The 16,633-nt window shown below is 45.6% G+C and overlaps 2 non-coding genes across 2 annotated transcripts; both read right to left on the bottom strand.

The window, feature by feature from the left end:
• Positions 1-1,147: 1,147 nt before the first annotated feature.
• On the bottom strand, positions 1,148-1,339 carry LOC131725132 (U2 spliceosomal RNA). The gene has a single exon (XR_009320463.1). It is a non-coding gene; the product is annotated as a U2 spliceosomal RNA (small nuclear RNA).
• A 12,301-nt stretch (positions 1,340-13,640) lies between these two features.
• LOC131725131 (U2 spliceosomal RNA) lies at positions 13,641-13,834 on the bottom strand. The gene has a single exon (XR_009320462.1). It is a non-coding gene; the product is annotated as a U2 spliceosomal RNA (small nuclear RNA).
• Positions 13,835-16,633: the final 2,799 nt, after the last annotated feature.

Genomic DNA, 16,633 nt, shown 5'->3' with positions numbered 1-16,633 from the left:
AAGCAGCAAATCTGGGCAGTTGAAGGAACTATTACTTTAGTCCCTGAGGAGATGGTCGCCTCGCAAGAGGGACCCCCTCCCCAGGTGAACGGTGTCCTTCCCTGGCGGAGTAGGGGGCGCTGCTTGGCACCGAGACCACGTAGGAAGAATCGTGGCTGTGACGCCTCCTCGGGGTCCGGGGCCGCCCTCTGCTCCTCCCAGATGGCACCCTCTGCTGGGCGCCTGCTGCTCTCTCGGTCTGGATCTCGATTACAATCAAGGGCTGGGGATGAGGTCGTCTAGGTCATCAAAGGGTCCTCAAAGGTCGTCTGGATGGTAGGTCCTCCTTCTCTCTAACTCCAGGAACGTCTGGAAAAGCCTGAAAAAGAAAAAAACTGGAACCGCCTGAAAAAGAAAAAACTGCTCTCAACAGTCAACAAAATCTTGAAAGACCCTCGGCCTGGATTGGGCAAGCCAAAACCAGACTGAGCATTAGTCTTCCAAAAAGTTGCCGAGCTGAAGAAAGCCAGTCAAAAATAAAAAAAAATTCTGTTCCTCCTCACCCGAACAAACCTCTCACAGACCCTCGGAGGGAGCGGGCAATGCCACTACCCTCTAAGCCTTAGTCTTAGAAAGATCTATTCGAACTGAAGAGAAGCCAGAGTGTGGTTTTACTGGTAGCCCAGCCCTTCCGGCCGGCCCAAAGGCCTTCTCCTCTACCCGGCGGCAAGGCCAAACAAAACCAAACAAAACAGGGAACTCTTCCCAAAACGCAAGTGCCGTTCGGTCCCGGCAAAGGGGCGCTTTGCTGCTGCTGCCGCCTTGAAAGCGAGGGCTCCTTGCCCCACTAAACAGCTCCGTTTCTGCTTTACCGCTGCGCTCGTCCTCCTCCTCCCACGAGCGCAAGGCCTTCTGGGTACACTGGCCTGCTGCGTGAGCAGAGCAGACTGTCCATCAGTTAGGCAGGCCTGCCTTCCTTATTTGGAACAAACAAACAACAAAAAAAATAAAATAAAAAAAACAACAAAAAGAGCGGGAAAAAATACAACCCAGAAAAAGGGAGAGGGAGAGGCTGGCTAGCGCTCTCTGTCTCTCTGTCTGTCTGTCTGCCTGTCTGTCTGTCTGCCTGTCTGCCTGTCTGTCTGCCTGTCTCTCTCTTTTTTGTCCTTTCTTGTACACCGTTCCCAGAGGTACTGCAATACCGGGTCGATGCGTGGAGTGGACGGAGCAAGCCCCGGTTCCATCTCCTGCTTCCAAAAATCAATTTAATATAGACAGGTCCCCCTATGGGGGACGTATCAGATATTAAACTGATAAGAACAGATTTTTTTTTTTTTTTTTTATTTCCCATTAACACTGTTTCATACAAGTCTTAGACTTCCCCAAATTCCTTCACAGAAATCATTCCCAAACATATATTTATCCATTTTGATAGCATTTTTTAACTTCCATAAAAACAGAAAATATGCATCTGCTGGCACTGTTGTATCTTTCTTCTTTTTAATACATACATTTCTTTTCTCCCACAGTACCAGCTTCCCCAAACTCATAATAAGCCACACAGCTCTAAACTGTTTCTTTGGCAGTTTTAAGACCTCCTTCCCATACACAATGTTCTCTCCATTCAAAACAATCTTGGCACAAACCATGTTGATAAGATTTGCACACTTCCCCCAAAATGCTTTTGCGAAACTGCATTCCCAGAATACATGCATCACTGTTTCCTCTCTTTTGCACCTGGGACACTCTGGATTCTCCGCGCAGTTATGTCTATACAACCTCTCCTTTACAGACAACCTATTTAGAGCACACAGCCATCCCAGATCCTTACACTCATTATCCAGCCATTTTGGCTGTATCCCCTCCCAATTAATTTCTTTCATATCAGACCTCTGCTCCCACTTTTCTCTTATAATTTCATACATTTTCCTGTGGTCTAATAAGACCTCTCTTTCCATTTTCTTTATGTGCATTTTCAGAAACATTATGGCCTGTGTGTAGTACTTAGGCTTTACCTCTGCATTCGGTACCCTATTATCCCAGGGTATCATCCCTCTCAGAGTGAATCCAAACCACAACCTGACAAAAAAAAAGGATTTATGCTGTATACCTTTCAACAAAGTTTTACACATCTGATTGAGAAAAAGGCAATCCAATTTCACAGACAAGCATGGAATGTCTCTCCCTCCCTTCGATACCTTCCCATACATCAGCTCTCTCTTTACACTTTCGTAAGTGCCACCCCATATAAAGGAGAATATCATCCTTGTCACAATAATTTTGCTTCTGGCATTGATTGGGAACACCAGCGCCAGGTAGATTAAAGTTGGTAAAATGTCTGCTTTTATTACCATGATCTTCCCACTGATTGTTAACCTTCTGCTTTTCCACATGTTTAGTTTTACTTTTACTTTTTCGATCTTCCCTTCCCAATTTTCCTTTATCCCGTCCTTTTGAAAAAAATACACCCCTAATATTTTTAACCCATCGTTGCAGATGGTTATACCTCCTTTCCTCTCTGTTCTCCCTTCCCATGCACCACAGTACATCATAGACGACTTCTCCAAGTTGATTTTTGACCCTACTGCTTCTCCGTAAGTTTTTAACAACACGATCGCCCTGTCTATTGCCCGGTCAGAGCATAGAAACAGTGTGGTGTCATCTGCGTACTGGGCAATTTTTACCTTTTCCCCGTTACTCCCTAGGATATGCACCCCGTCTATGCATTTATCATTCCTTAACAAATTTGCCAATGGTTCAGCAAACAGCACATATAGTAGTGGCGACATCGGGCACCCCTGTCTCACCCCACCTTCCTGAAATACTGGTTTGCTGAAAAACCCGTTGATTTGCACCCTGCTATATGCTTTGTTATACATGGTTCTAATCCAATTGACAAAAATCGAACCACAATTCATTCTTTCTAGAACTGAAAACAAGAAGTCGTGACTGACTCTGTCGAACGCCTTCTCCTGATCAACGTTCAACAAGCACAAAGGTAAACCTCTATCTTTCGCCCAACTAATAACATCCCTGGTTAACTGCAGGTTATATATTGTGGACCTACTCATGACCCCACATGTCTGGTCTTCGTTAACTAAGCTAGACATTACTACTTTCAGTCTGTTTGTTAGGGTTTTCCCTAAAATTTTATTGTCTACATTTAACAAAGTGATAGGCCTCCTGTTCTTTAACAGCTCCTTTTCTCCCTTCTTATATATTAAGGTTACTACGCCTGACCTCATGGAGTCCGGCATCACCCCGTCGGCCAAGATCTCTTTATATACCTCCAATAGGTCATCTCCCAACAGTCCCCAAAAACAACAATAAAATTCTTTAGGTAACCCATCACACCCAGGAGTTTTATCAGCTTTCAGTGATTTCAGTGCATCTTCTATTTCCTTTTTGGATATCATTTTTTCTAAATTGACTCTTTCTTCATTATTCAGTTTCTTGCTTACATTATTTAACAATTCCTCTGCTCTTGTATGATCCAGTTCTCTTTTTTTAAACAACGCTTGATAAAACTCTTGAGCGTACGATATAATTTTGTCTTTTTTAGTAACTTTCCCCCTCCCTGTTTCTAATTCCGAAATTGTTGATTTTCTTTGTTTTTCTTTGACACTTTGAAAGAAAAACCTGGAGCATTTTTCATCTTGTTCTTTTTCTGTTATTTTTGCCAAAAATGTAAAATTCTTAACCTTTGTTTCAATGTTATGTTCTATTTTCTTTTGGATGTTCTTGTATTCCTCCCCACAAACCTGTTTACCCTCATTTATTTTAGAATGTATAGACTCTAATTCATCTTGCAGTTCTATCTCAAGATGCCTCTCTTCCTTCTTTTTCCTTTTGCTATACATTTGACAGAAGTATCTTATTTTGATTTTTACCGCCTCCCACCACTCCGCTGTAGTTTTAAATGCCCATTTCATATCCTTCCATGCAGTATAAAATGTCGTGAACTCGGCTCTAAACTCTACACACTCCAACTCCTTCACGTTAAATTTCCAAAATCCCCTTCCTATCTCTACTCCTTTAATTTCACAAGAAGCCCCAATTGTGTCGTGATCTGAAAACCAGTTTGGATATATGGAGAAACTCAAACTTTTGATAGTTTTAGATACAAATAAATAATCTAATCTCTTGCTCGCTTCTCTTGAGTTCCTCCATGTATGTCCTGTACCCTTTTTATTATGTTTCCTATATATGTCTACCAAATCATAATCACTCAAAACATTTTTTAAATATTGTGCAGAGAAATCATATTCGCCCTCTAAATAAGTGTTGAAATCCCCACCCATTATCACTATGTTGTTTGTGCACAATATATTAGGTAAGTGCTTAAAGAAGTCTAACCTTTCCCCTTTTAATGTAGGTGCGTAAACATTTACTAGGCGAAGCTTCTTGTTGTTAAATCTGCCATCTACATATATAAGCCTCCCAGGTATAATGATTCTGGTCTCCTCAATAACAAAACCAGTGTTTTTAAGTATTATCCCCACCCCATCCGAATGCACATTACCTATGCTCCATACTGAAGCCCCTGCCTTCCAGTCCTTACTAAACTTTCTAATGTCCTCCGAGTTCTTTAAATGACATTCCTGAAGAAAGCAAACTTGGAAGTCCAATGCCATTAGGGAGAAAAACAGAGATGTCCTCTTACCAGTGTCTCTCAATCCCCTAGCATTAACTGAGAAGACATTAAAGTCCATTTCCTTTTATTTTATGTTACGTCTCCTTTCCCCTTGGTCGGGAACATCATAGTTGTCTTCATATTGTCCATCATAGTGTCAGTCAGATACTCCGGTTGGGATTCCATGCTGCTCTCGCTGCCATCCTCTGATGGTGTAACCGGCGGTGCTAATGGGGACTCCCCTGCTAAGGACAGCTCAGAACTCTGGACTCCTTCATCTCCCGTCTCCTCATTCTCCAAAACGTCGAACTTGTTGGATGTCTCGATCACTTGTACTTTGTTATCATTATCCAGCCCCTCATTGGTTATTTTCCTTTTTGCAGTTTTCTTTCCCTCTGCTATTTTCCAGTCCATCTCTTGATCCCCTTCTGTTTCACCCCACTTTACTTCGCCTTCCACCGGGGTATCTGGTATCTCTGTCCCCTGAGAGGATTCCTCTATTGTCATTTTTTCCAGTTGAGTCCCGACATGTGTAGCTAACTTTTTGTTTGTTTCTCCAGTTGCTGAGGTTCCTGCAACTGGATGCCCAGCGGTACGAGACTCCGACCTATCAGCTGGAGCCTCTCTCGAAGTAGCCGCCGGAAAATTTGTCGGGAGGATCCCATGTAAGATATCTCCAGTCACAACACACTCCTCTACCTCCACAGGTGCATGGTCTCTCAAAACTTCATCCAAAACCACCTCAATGTCACGAAGTTTTTATGTCTGCTTGGGCAGTCCTTGAACATATGTTCAGTCGAATCACACAGATTACAAGACTTGGGTTTGTTGCAATCTCTTGCCAGATGACCTGCCCCCAGACAGTTTCTGCAGAATATGTTCGGGCACATTGCCACAATGTGACCCTCCTCTCCGCATCTCCTACACGTTTTAGGCTGTCCATAAAAGTATAAATACCCCTTTACTCCACCGATGTAGAAGGATGCTGGGGGATATTCAATTCCACCCGTCCTTGTTCTAAACCGGACAGCGTATTTCCTATTCCCATTCCACAACCCATCATAATCTATTTCTTTCGTTCCAACACCAAGTACGCCGCAGTATTTACTTAAGAAGGATCGAATGTCTTGCTCTTTCACATATGGATTTTGCATGCAAACAGTTACAGTCCTTACCCTGCTTGCAAACAGAGGCTCCACGTTGAAGTTGGCAATCGGTGCTTCGTCTTTGTGTTCCAAACACTTATTCCAGGCATCTTGACACAAGTAATCCCCCATGAAAGTTGTTTCAAAAGTATTCCGTAGAGGAAAATCTCTGTAGCAAAAGATTTGTTCTGCCGTCATTCCAAGAAAATCAAAGATCACTTCTTTCGCAAAGCTTCTTCTTCCCATGCTGAACTGCACTCCGTCCTTTTCTTTCCCGACAAACCGAATTGTATTCAAAAGTCGCGCCGAGGGGGCCGACATGTAGTCTCCAGTCGCCATTACCTTCTCTTTTCTCTTTTTTTAGAAAAAGCTGCGGTCAAGCCACATACTTAATCCGAGCCAAGAGGCCGAGAAGCGATGCCCACAATGGTTTTGACCAAACGCCCCGGGCGCGGCCGCCCGCCGGAGCTGCCGGGGTACTCGCTTCTTGGACTGAGGGGAAAAATGGGAAAAAGAAAAAAAAAGAAAAAGAAAAAAAGGTGCCAGGCTCTAATTATTAACACGGCCGCCGCCGCTGTGCTCGTTCTGCTTTTAAACCCATGTCGAGCCCCACCCCGAGGGGCAGGGCTAGCCAAAAATTGCATTGAACTCATAAATGCTCCTCTCCACGGAAATCTTTAGTAAAATACTCTTTTATTGAGATTTTACATTTTTTACATTTACACCCATTCGTTTTTTCATTCATTTTACATTTCTTTTAAAGATGACATTCATGCATACAGACATACATTTTGTTTTAAAAGCATTTAAAATACATTTAAAAACACCAAGACAATTGTGCTTTGTACATGGTTAAAACAGACACAGATTAAAATCAACATGAAAAAAACCTGTGCTGTTTTAAAAGTGACTGGAAAAAAAGAACCATCTATAAAAAACCAGTGCTTGTGAGGGCCGGGGAGTGCTCTCTAAAAAGGTTCAAAAGTGAACATAAAACTATATTACTAAAACAGGGACAGGGGAAAAGGGACAGTGTGTAAAACAGTGCGTTAAAATTCTAAAATTTTAAAACACTTAAAATGTAACTTTTAATAGTTGACGTTAAAAATCTTTTAGATACATAAAACAAAACAAAACAAAATCAAATAAAACAATCAAAATAAATCAAATAAAAATCCATAAAACTGAAACAAAAAGACTACATAAAACCATAGTCCCGCTCCTAGGAGCTAGCGGTTCCAGTTTTTTCCTTCATTCCATCTTCACGTCCTGAAGTCCGGCGATCCTCCACTCCGCGCAGGCCTTGTCCTTCCCGAGGGTCCGGATGTCCAGAATTACAAAGTCCTTGATAAGAGTTTGTGCCCTTCTGGTCGTGGTGATAGTGTCTAGCTCCTGCTTGTGATAGACACAGACGTTACGGCCCTCCCACAGGATCTGCTTGACAACATTGATGACACGCCAAACGCACTTAGCTGTGCTGGTAGTGATTCCTCCCGCAGGCCCATAGAGCACAGTCTCAGCGGTCATCTTGGCCGTGTCAGCAAACCTGTTTAGGAAGACAGAGACAGAGCGCCAGACACTGCCAGCCACATCACACTCCCAGAAGATATGGGCTGGTGTTTCTCTCTTGCGGCACTTTGCATAGGGGCATGTTTCTACTTGGGCTAGTCCCCTCCTGAACATGAACGCTCGAGTGGGGAGTGCACTGTGGACGGTGTTCCATGCTATATCCTTCTGGACATTACTGAGGCAGCTGTGAGACACATTCACCCAGATTTTTTGGCTTTGGGTGAGGGAGAAAGTAGCTACTTTTTCAATTTCCTGGGAACCGGCAAGATATTTAGTTACAGCCTTGTATTCCCAGGAGGCCAATTTTGCTTTATCTAAGCCCAATTTATATATAGTGTCCCTTAAGGTTCTATAATACAATGGGGGGTCCCAGGAGTACGGCACGGTGTTATCAATAGTGCAGAGGCCCAAGGCCCTGAGACAGGTGGCAAAATAGAAACGATTCATGTAACATACCTTCCTGTCCAGGGCCTGGATGTTCTTGATAGTTTGCGTGAGCCCCTGCACTCGGGTGAGCTGCACAACGTCCGGGACCCCCTTACCTCCCTTCTTGTGGGCTTTACTCAGGGTGGCTCGCTTTACCCTCTCCATCTTGCTGCCCCAGATAAAGCGGTGGATAATGCGGTCCACCACTTTTTTGGTGGTCCTGTCTGGGGGAAAGATTTTTCCTACATAAGAGAGGATGGGGAACAGTATAGACTTGGTTATTAATACTCTACCCGTCATTGTTAAGGATCTTGTGCTCCATCCGCCAATCTTTTTACGGACCTGGTTAATGGCCGCCGTCCAGCTCTGGGCCCCCGAGCTATTGTTCTCGAAAATGAGGCCCAGAATCTTGATTTTGTCCTTTTTGACAGTACATGTCCGACAGTTCCCTATCTACCTGCCAATTTTTAGACACGTAGACTTCGCTCTTGGACTTATTAATCACTGCCCCGGTCGCCGTGCAGTACTTCTCAAGGATATTACTAATCCGAGGTACCGACGATGTGTTGGTGCAAATGAGTGACACATCGTCCATATATGCTGTTGTTTTGACCTGGACCCCGTTGGATCCAGGCAGCTGGAAACCAGTTATATTGGTATCCCTACGAATTGCCTGCAGGAGGGGTTCGATGCACACGACATATAGCAGTGGGGATAGTGGGCAACCCTGTCTGACCCCTGACTGGATAGATATTTTACCAGTCAGGTGCCTGTTCACCAAGACTCGGGTACTAATGTTTGTATAGATGGTTTTAACCCACTCCCTAAGTCCAGGAGCGAATTTCATCTGGTCCATCACTTTGTACATATATTCATGGCTTACCCTATCGAACGCCTTCTCCTGGTCAAGGTTGAACAGGCAGAGGGGATGGTTCCGTTCTCTAGAATAAGCCAGAATGTCCCTTGTTAACATTAAAATATCGGTGATGGACCTCCCTGGGACGCCACAAGCCTGGTCGGGGCCAATGACCAAAGGGAGGTGTACTTGTAGCCGGAGCATCAGAGCTTTGGCTAGTATCTTGTAATCCACGCAAAGGAGGCTGATTGGGCGCCAATTCCGTAGATCTTTAACTTCCCCTTTCTTATGAAGGAGAGTAATTACACTCTCCCGCATAGAAGGGCCCAACCGCTTCTCCCTGTAGACCGCTCTGTAGACCTCCGCTAAATGGACTTTTAGCGTGTCCCAAAAAAGATGGTAATACTCACCCGGGATGCCATCTGGACCTGGCGTCTTACCGGTGTTCATGGTCTTAACCGCCTGGGTGAGCTCCTCCAGCGTGAGTTCTGGGTCCTTCTCCTCCTCCTCGTCGTCCCGCACTGAGTCAGGCTCCAACTGGCTCAGGAACCACTCTATCAGGGTGTCATCTGTAGCTTTGATGTTATACAGGTCCCTATAGAAGTTCTCTACCACTTTTTTCACTCCCTCACTATCCTCTACTATCCTCCCCCTGCTGTCGAGCATGGAGGACATCAAGTGCCGCTTCTCCCTCGTTTTCTGGAAGAAGAAGCGAGTACACTTTTCGTCTTCCTCCATTTTTTGCACTTTTGCATTGTGCATGACCTTTCGTTGTTCCTCCCTACAAAGCACTGAAAGATCTAGCTTGGTCTGGGCTATCTCGTCGCTTACAGGGAACCCCCGAAGCTGAAGCAGGCTCAGACGCTGGAGGGCAGCATTCAGGTGTTTATATTTGGCCCTCCTTTCTTTTGCTTTCCTCTTGCCTGCTGCTATGAAATAACCCTTAGTTCTCATTTTGACCATCTCTCACCACTCTATAGGGGAGTTGAATAGGTCACGCAAAGTGGTCCACTCAACAAGCCTGCTCTTATAGGCTGCAGCTATGGAGGGGTCATCGAGTAAGGAGGTGTTTAATTTCCAAACCCCTGACCCCATCTGGGAGGTCTGAGGGACCTGCAATGTTACCTGCAGGAGCCTATGGTCAGAGAAGAAGACGGCCTGGGTGTCTACTGCCGTCTTCGTAAGGGAGCTGGTATGCAGGACGAGATCTATACGGGAGAAGGAGGTCCCAGATGAGCTCACCCAGGTAAAGGGAGGCACCAGGTCCTTACCTGCATCACACAGGGAGAAATCAGATATTACGGAGGACAAAACTACTAGAGCGGTCGTTGCGTGGCCTGCTCCGGTCTACGTCCCTCAGAGCACAATTGAAGTCACCTGACACGATGACGGGTACGTTCCCCAGCAGGAGTGGACGCAGCTGTGGAAAAAATTGAACTCTTTCGTTTTGGTTAGTGGGTGCATAGACATTGACCAGTCTGAGGGGAGTGTTGTTGTATGTCACATCCACGCTCAGAATTCTACCAGGTTCTACCTCCCTGCTGCTGCGGGAGGTAATAAATGGGTTTTTAAACAGGATACCTACTCCGTCGGCTCTGGCTATGTTGGAGCCCGACCAGAAGGAGTCCCCCAGGGTCCAACTCTCCTTCAGGTCCCTATAATCAGGGCTCGACGAAATACCACACTCCTGCAGAAAGATGAGATCTGCTTTCAAGTTAGCTAGATAGTTTAGTACATCAAATCTTTTTTGTGTCTCCCTGATGCTCCTGACATTAACAGACACACATATCAGGGCCATCAGGGTAGCTAACAAGAAAAGGAGTCGCTGCGTCCACCCCATAGCGACTATGATTGGGAGGTCGGGACACTCTTCCTACTCTTAGCTCTACGCTTGCTTCGAGGGGGCTTGGGCTTATTTGCAACTCCCATCACCCCTGAGAAGGTACTCACTGCTGCCTCATCCAAGAAGGCACCGTCTTTATATGCACAGTACGTGGAGTTGTTGGGGCTATTCAACTCCCCACAAGGTAAGTCTGGTGGAACTTGCTCAGGGCCCCTCGGAACGTGTGGGTCAGCTTTGTCCTGGGGGGGGGGGGTTATGACAGACAGCATTCTTTGGCTGTTACCGTCTGTTGAATTGGAGCTGTTAGCAGACTTCTGGCTTACCGCGTCCAGGGGTATTCCCATGTCCTCCAGTGCTGTATCTAGGAGGACCTCTAGGGGGCCCCTGGTTTTGCCCATACAAGGGAGGGGGTCAAGGATGCTTTGAAGGGAGGCCCTTCGCTTGAAGAGGGTCATTGCTACCGAGGTACTGCTGGTCAGGGAAGGTGTTGACCCCGACCTCTCCCTCGGTGCATTAGTGAACACCTCTTCTGCGAGGTGTGCTAGGATTTGTGCCAATGACTGGGAAGGCTGGCTGGGGATGCCCTGGCTGGCTGCTACCTGCCCACTAGGCGGCAGTGTAGCCGTCCCACTCGCCTCCGTCTCTGCCGGCGAGGGCAAGACTGGGGACTTTGTGTGGACATTAGCTAGTTTTTGATCTGTGGGGGCCACCTGCAACTTGCTGTCTTTAATCTTTATCTTCTTTCTTTTCCCCCCATCGTCTCTACCCTTTCTTTTCCCCACCCTCTGCTGGTTCTTCACTCCCTTCCCCTCCTTCTCACTCTCACTTTCACTGTCGCTTTCGCTTTCCTCCCCCATGGACTCAATCCTTATGGCGTCATAACGAGAGCCGAGGGGGATTGCTGGCGCTGAGAGGGCCCTACTCAGGGGGGGGCCGCTGCTGGGTCCGGGCTCCCTCCCTGCCTCGTGTTCTGTATCAGAGGAGCTACTGGAGGAGCTAGTGGAGTAGCTGTTGTACTCTCTCTCTGGGCTGGGGGAAGGGGTCCTCGTAAAACGGGACATGTCTCGGGGGCGGGGGGGGGTGCTGGTGATGATGGTGGTGCTGGAGTCTGGGTCTTGGATGCTGTTGGTGGTGATGTGGACTGATCTTTGTTACTTGCTCCCTCTTCCTGCTCAGGCCTAGGCTTGTTCGTGTTTGCCTTGCTGGCTCTGGCCATGTTGGCATAGGAAGAGGGGCAGTCCTTAAACAGGTGCCCCTTCTTTCCACACAAATTGCACTGCCTCTCTTCTCTGCAGTGGCTGGTCTCGTGGGGGGCGCCGCAGTTCCTGCACTTGACTACAGTACATGCGGCCGCCAGGTGTCCTAATTCCCCACATTTCCTGCAGAGTTTTGGCATCCCATTATAGAATACCAGCCCTCTGTTGGGCCCTAACACTATGGAGTTTGGAATGTGGCGGACGCCTCCAATGCCCGATGGATCAACATTGAGGCGTACCAGCCACTTTCTGGCTCCTGTCCAAACCCCATCTTCATCTGTAATTTTCCTCCCTTCTGATGACACCCTCCCATAGCGGTTAAGCCATGTTGTAATATCATAGTCGCTAACAGCCTCATTGAAAAATTGGACAGTAACAACTTTTATTTCTCTGTCTGTCAGTGCATCCACACAAAAATCTTTGTATGGAGCGAGATATTTATTCTCCCCCCAAAAGGACCACATTTCTTGTAACTTTTGGGGGTTCCTAAAACTGACCTCAAACACTTCCTTAAGCCCTGGCAATTTCACCAAACAATTCAAGTCAGAAGGGGAAAAACCCATACCCCTCTGAAGAATGGTCCGGCTGAACTCCAGTCTCGTCAGTCCTGGTTCCGTTTCATCTTGCTTGTTTCTTGTGAAGCGCACCGCATTGTGCCTCCTGGTCTCCTGGGTTGGCCGGAACGCCATCCTTCAGCTGGCTCCTCCGATTGGGGTGGGAGAAGCCTCTGGACGTCCGGGTTGTCTCTCTCTACGGAAAAGAGACAACGTAAGCAGCAAATCTGGGCAGTTGAAGGAACTATTACTTTAGTCCCTGAGGAGATGGTCGCCTCGCAAGAGGGACCCCCTCCCCAGGTGAACGGTGTCCTTCCCTGGCGGAGTAGGGGGCGCTGCTTGGCACCGAGACCACGTAGGAAGAATCGTGGCTGTGACGCCTCCTCGGGGTCCGGGGCCGCCCTCTGCTCCTCCCAGATGGCTCCCTCTGCTGGGCGCCTGCTGCTCTCTCGGTCTGGATCTCGATTACAATCAAGGGCTGGGGATGAGGTCGTCTAGGTCATCAAAGGGTCCTCAAAGGTCGTCTGGATGGTAGGTCCTCCTTCTCTCTAACTCCAGGAACGTCTGGAAAAGCCGGAACCGCCTGAAAAAGAAAAAAACTGGAACCGCCTGAAAAAGAAAAAACTGCTCTCAACAGTCAACAAAATCTTGAAAGACCCTCGGCCTGGATTGGGCAAGCCAAAACCAGACTGAGCATTAGTCTTCCAAAAAGTTGCCGAGCTGAAGAAAGCCAGTCAAAAATAAAAAAAATTCTGTTCCTCCTCACCCGAACAAACCTCTCACAGACCCTCGGAGGGAGCGGGCAATGCCACTACCCTCTAAGCCTTAGTCTTAGAAAGATCTATTCGAACTGAAGAGAAGCCAGAGTGTGGTTTTACTGGTAGCCCAGCCCTTCCGGCCGGCCCAAAGGCCTTCTCCTCTACCCGGCGGCAAGGCCAAACAAAACCAAACAAAACAGGGAACTCTTCCCAAAACGCAAGTGCCGTTCGGTCCCGGCAAAGGGGCGCTTTGCTGCTGCTGCCGCCTTGAAAGCGAGGGCTCCTTGCCCCACTAAACAGCTCCGTTTCTGCTTTACCGCTGCGCTCGTCCTCCTCCTCCCACGAGCGCAAGGCCTTCTGGGTACACTGGCCTGCTGCGTGAGCAGAGCAGACTGTCCATCAGTTAGGCAGGCCTGCCTTCCTTATTTGGAACAAACAAACAAACAAACAAAAAAAAAAAAAAAAAAACAACAAAAAGAGCGGGAAAAAATACAACCCAGAAAAAGGGAGAGGGAGAGGCTGGCTAGCGCTCTCTCTGTCTCTCTGTCTCTCTGTCTGCCTGTCTGTCTGTCTGTCTGCCTGCCTGCCTGCCTGCCTGTCTGTCTCTCTCTTTTTTGACCTTTCTTGTGCACCGTTCCCGGAGGTACTGCAATACCGGGTCGATGCGTGGAGTGGACGGAGCAAGCCCCGGTTCCATCTCCTGCTTCCAAAAATCAATTTAATATAGACGGGTCCCCCTATGGGGGACGTATCAGATATTAAACTGATAAGAACAGATTTTTTTTTTTTTTTTTTTTTTTTTAAATTAGAAAAATTCCACAAATTTATTATACAAACAATTTTCCAAATATATAGTCACATACATCAATAATTACAATATAAACTAACCCTTCCACCTTTCTCTTGCTGAATTATACCCCCATTTCAACACATCCCTTTTAACTCTACCCCTTATGTCACTACACACTCTTTCAACTATTACCTCCCCTTTTATCTCTATGTTATTTTTAATCAGTTTATTTCTACATTCCCATTATTCAAACTTAATTAAACTGAGAATTAACCATAACAGCCATTGTTGTGTTGTTTTTGTGGCACTCTTTACAAACCCTTTCAATATTACATCATATGACAGCTTTGTTCCTGGTACCACCTTGTCTATGATCACTCTAGTTTTATTCCATACTGTTGCTGCAAATGGACATTCCCAAAACACATGTTCCTGTGTTTCTTCCACAAAACATGTTCCCCTAGGACAAAAAGCATTTCTGGTCAGTTTATGTCTGAATAACACCTCCCTTACAGCCATCCTTTTATGAAGCATCATCCAATTTAAATCTTTTAGGTTATTATCTATCCCCTTTGGCTGAATATTTCCCCAAGTCTCAGGGGCCACTGAACTGTATTCATTATTATAAAATACTTTCACCGATTCTTTATACAGTTCTTTATGCTCTGTGCAGATCTCTACCTCTTTACAGACTGGATTCTGCTTCAGCCACTTCACCGCATGTTGATAATGTCCTGGTAATTGCTCCGCTCTTGGTCCCATGTTATTTATTTTAACAAAATGTCTCATTGTAAATGAAAACCACAATCTAACAAAAAACTGAAAATTATGTTTAAATTCACCCTGCAAAGCTTTACATAAATTTGCCACAAATAAACAATCTAATTTCACAGGAATGTGAGGAACATCCCTCCCTCCTTTCTCCACAGCCTTATACATCTCCCCTCTCTTGATGTACTCATATTTCCCTCCCCACATAAACTCAAAAATCATACGAATAACACTTCTCCTATATCTTGGAGGCAACGGACATACATACGCTAGGTACAACAGAGAAGGTAACACGTCTGTTTTTAGAACCAACACCTTCCCCATATAGGTCAGTTTCCTTGCTTTCCACATACAGTGCCTTGCGAAAGTATTCGGCCCCCTTGAACTTTGCGACCTTTTGCCACATTTCAGGCTTCAAACATAAAGATATGAAACTGTAATTTTTTGTGAAGAATCAACAACAAGTGGGACACAATCATGAAGTGGAACGAAATTTATTGGATATTTCAAACTTTTTTAACAAATAAAAAACTGAAAAATTGGGCGTGCAAAATTATTCAGCCCCCTAAGTTAATACTTTGTAGCGCCACCTTTTGCTGCGATTACAGCTGTAAGTCGCTTGGGGTATGTCTCTATCAGTTTTGCACATCGAGAGACTGAAATTTTTGCCCATTCCTCCTTGCAAAACAGCTCGAGCTCAGTGAGGTTGGATGGAGAGCATTTGTGAACAGCAGTTTTCAGTTCTTTCCACAGATTCTCGATTGGATTCAGGTCTGGACTTTGACTTGGCCATTCTAACACCTGGATATGTTTATTTGTGAACCATTCCATTGTAGATTTTGCTTTATGTTTTGGATCATTGTCTTGTTGGAAGACAAATCTCCGTCCCAGTCTCAGGTCTTTTGCAGACTCCATCAGGTTTTCTTCCAGAATGGTCCTGTATTTGGCTCCATCCATCTTCCCATCAATTTTAACCATCTTCCCTGTCCCTGCTGAAGAAAAGCAGGCCCAAACCATGATGCTGCCACCACCATGTTTGACAGTGGGGATGGTGTGTTCAGGGTGATGAGCTGTGTTGCTTTTACGCCAAACATAACGTTTTGCATTGTTGCCAAAAAGTTCGATTTTGGTTTCATCTGACCAGAGCACCTTCTTCCACATGTTTGGTGTGTCTCCCAGGTGGCTTGTGGCAAACTGTAAACGACACTTTTTATGGATATCTTTAAGAAATGGCTTTCTTCTTGCCACTCTTCCATAAAGGCCAGATTTGTGCAGTATACGACTGATTGTTGTCCTATGGACAGAGTCTCCCACCTCAGCTGTAGATCTCTGCAGTTCATCCAGAGTGATCATGGGCCTCTTGGCTGCATCTCTGATCAGTCTTCTCCTTGTATGAGCTGAAAGTTTAGAGGGACGGCCAGATCTTGGTAGATTTACAGTGGTCTGATACTCCTTCCATTTCAATATTATCGCTTGCACAGTGCTCCTTGGGATGTTTAAAGCTTGGGAAATCTTTTTGTATCCAAATCCGGCTTTAAACTTCTCCACAACAGTATCTCGGACCTGCCTGGTGTGTTCCTTGTTCTTCATGATGCTCTCTGCGCTTTAAACGGACCTCTGAGACTATCACAGTGCAGGTGCATTTATACGGAGACTTGATTACACACAGGTGGATTCTATTTATCATCATTAGTCATTTAGGTCAACATTGGATCATTCAGAGATCCTCACTGAACTTCTGGAGAGAGTTTGCTGCACTGAAAGTAAAGGGGCTGAATAATTTTGCACGCCCAATTTTTCAGTTTTTTATTTGTTAAAAAAGTTTGAAATATCCAATAAATTTCGTTCCACTTCATGATTGTGTCCCACTTGTTGTTGATTCTTCACAAAAAATTACAGTTTCATATCTTTATGTTTGAAGCCTGAAATGTGGCAAAAGGTCGCAAAGTTCAAGGGGGCCGAATACTTTCGCAAGGCACTGTATTTAACTTTTTATTCATTTTAACAATTTTGTCTGCCCAATTATTTAAATCACTACCCCTTTGATAGAAAT

This window comes from Acipenser ruthenus, unplaced genomic scaffold, assembly GCF_902713425.1.
Source record: "Acipenser ruthenus unplaced genomic scaffold, fAciRut3.2 maternal haplotype, whole genome shotgun sequence".
NCBI classification, from domain to species: domain Eukaryota; kingdom Metazoa; phylum Chordata; class Actinopteri; order Acipenseriformes; family Acipenseridae; genus Acipenser; species Acipenser ruthenus.
This window is presented reverse-complemented; position numbering and strand designations above follow the sequence as displayed.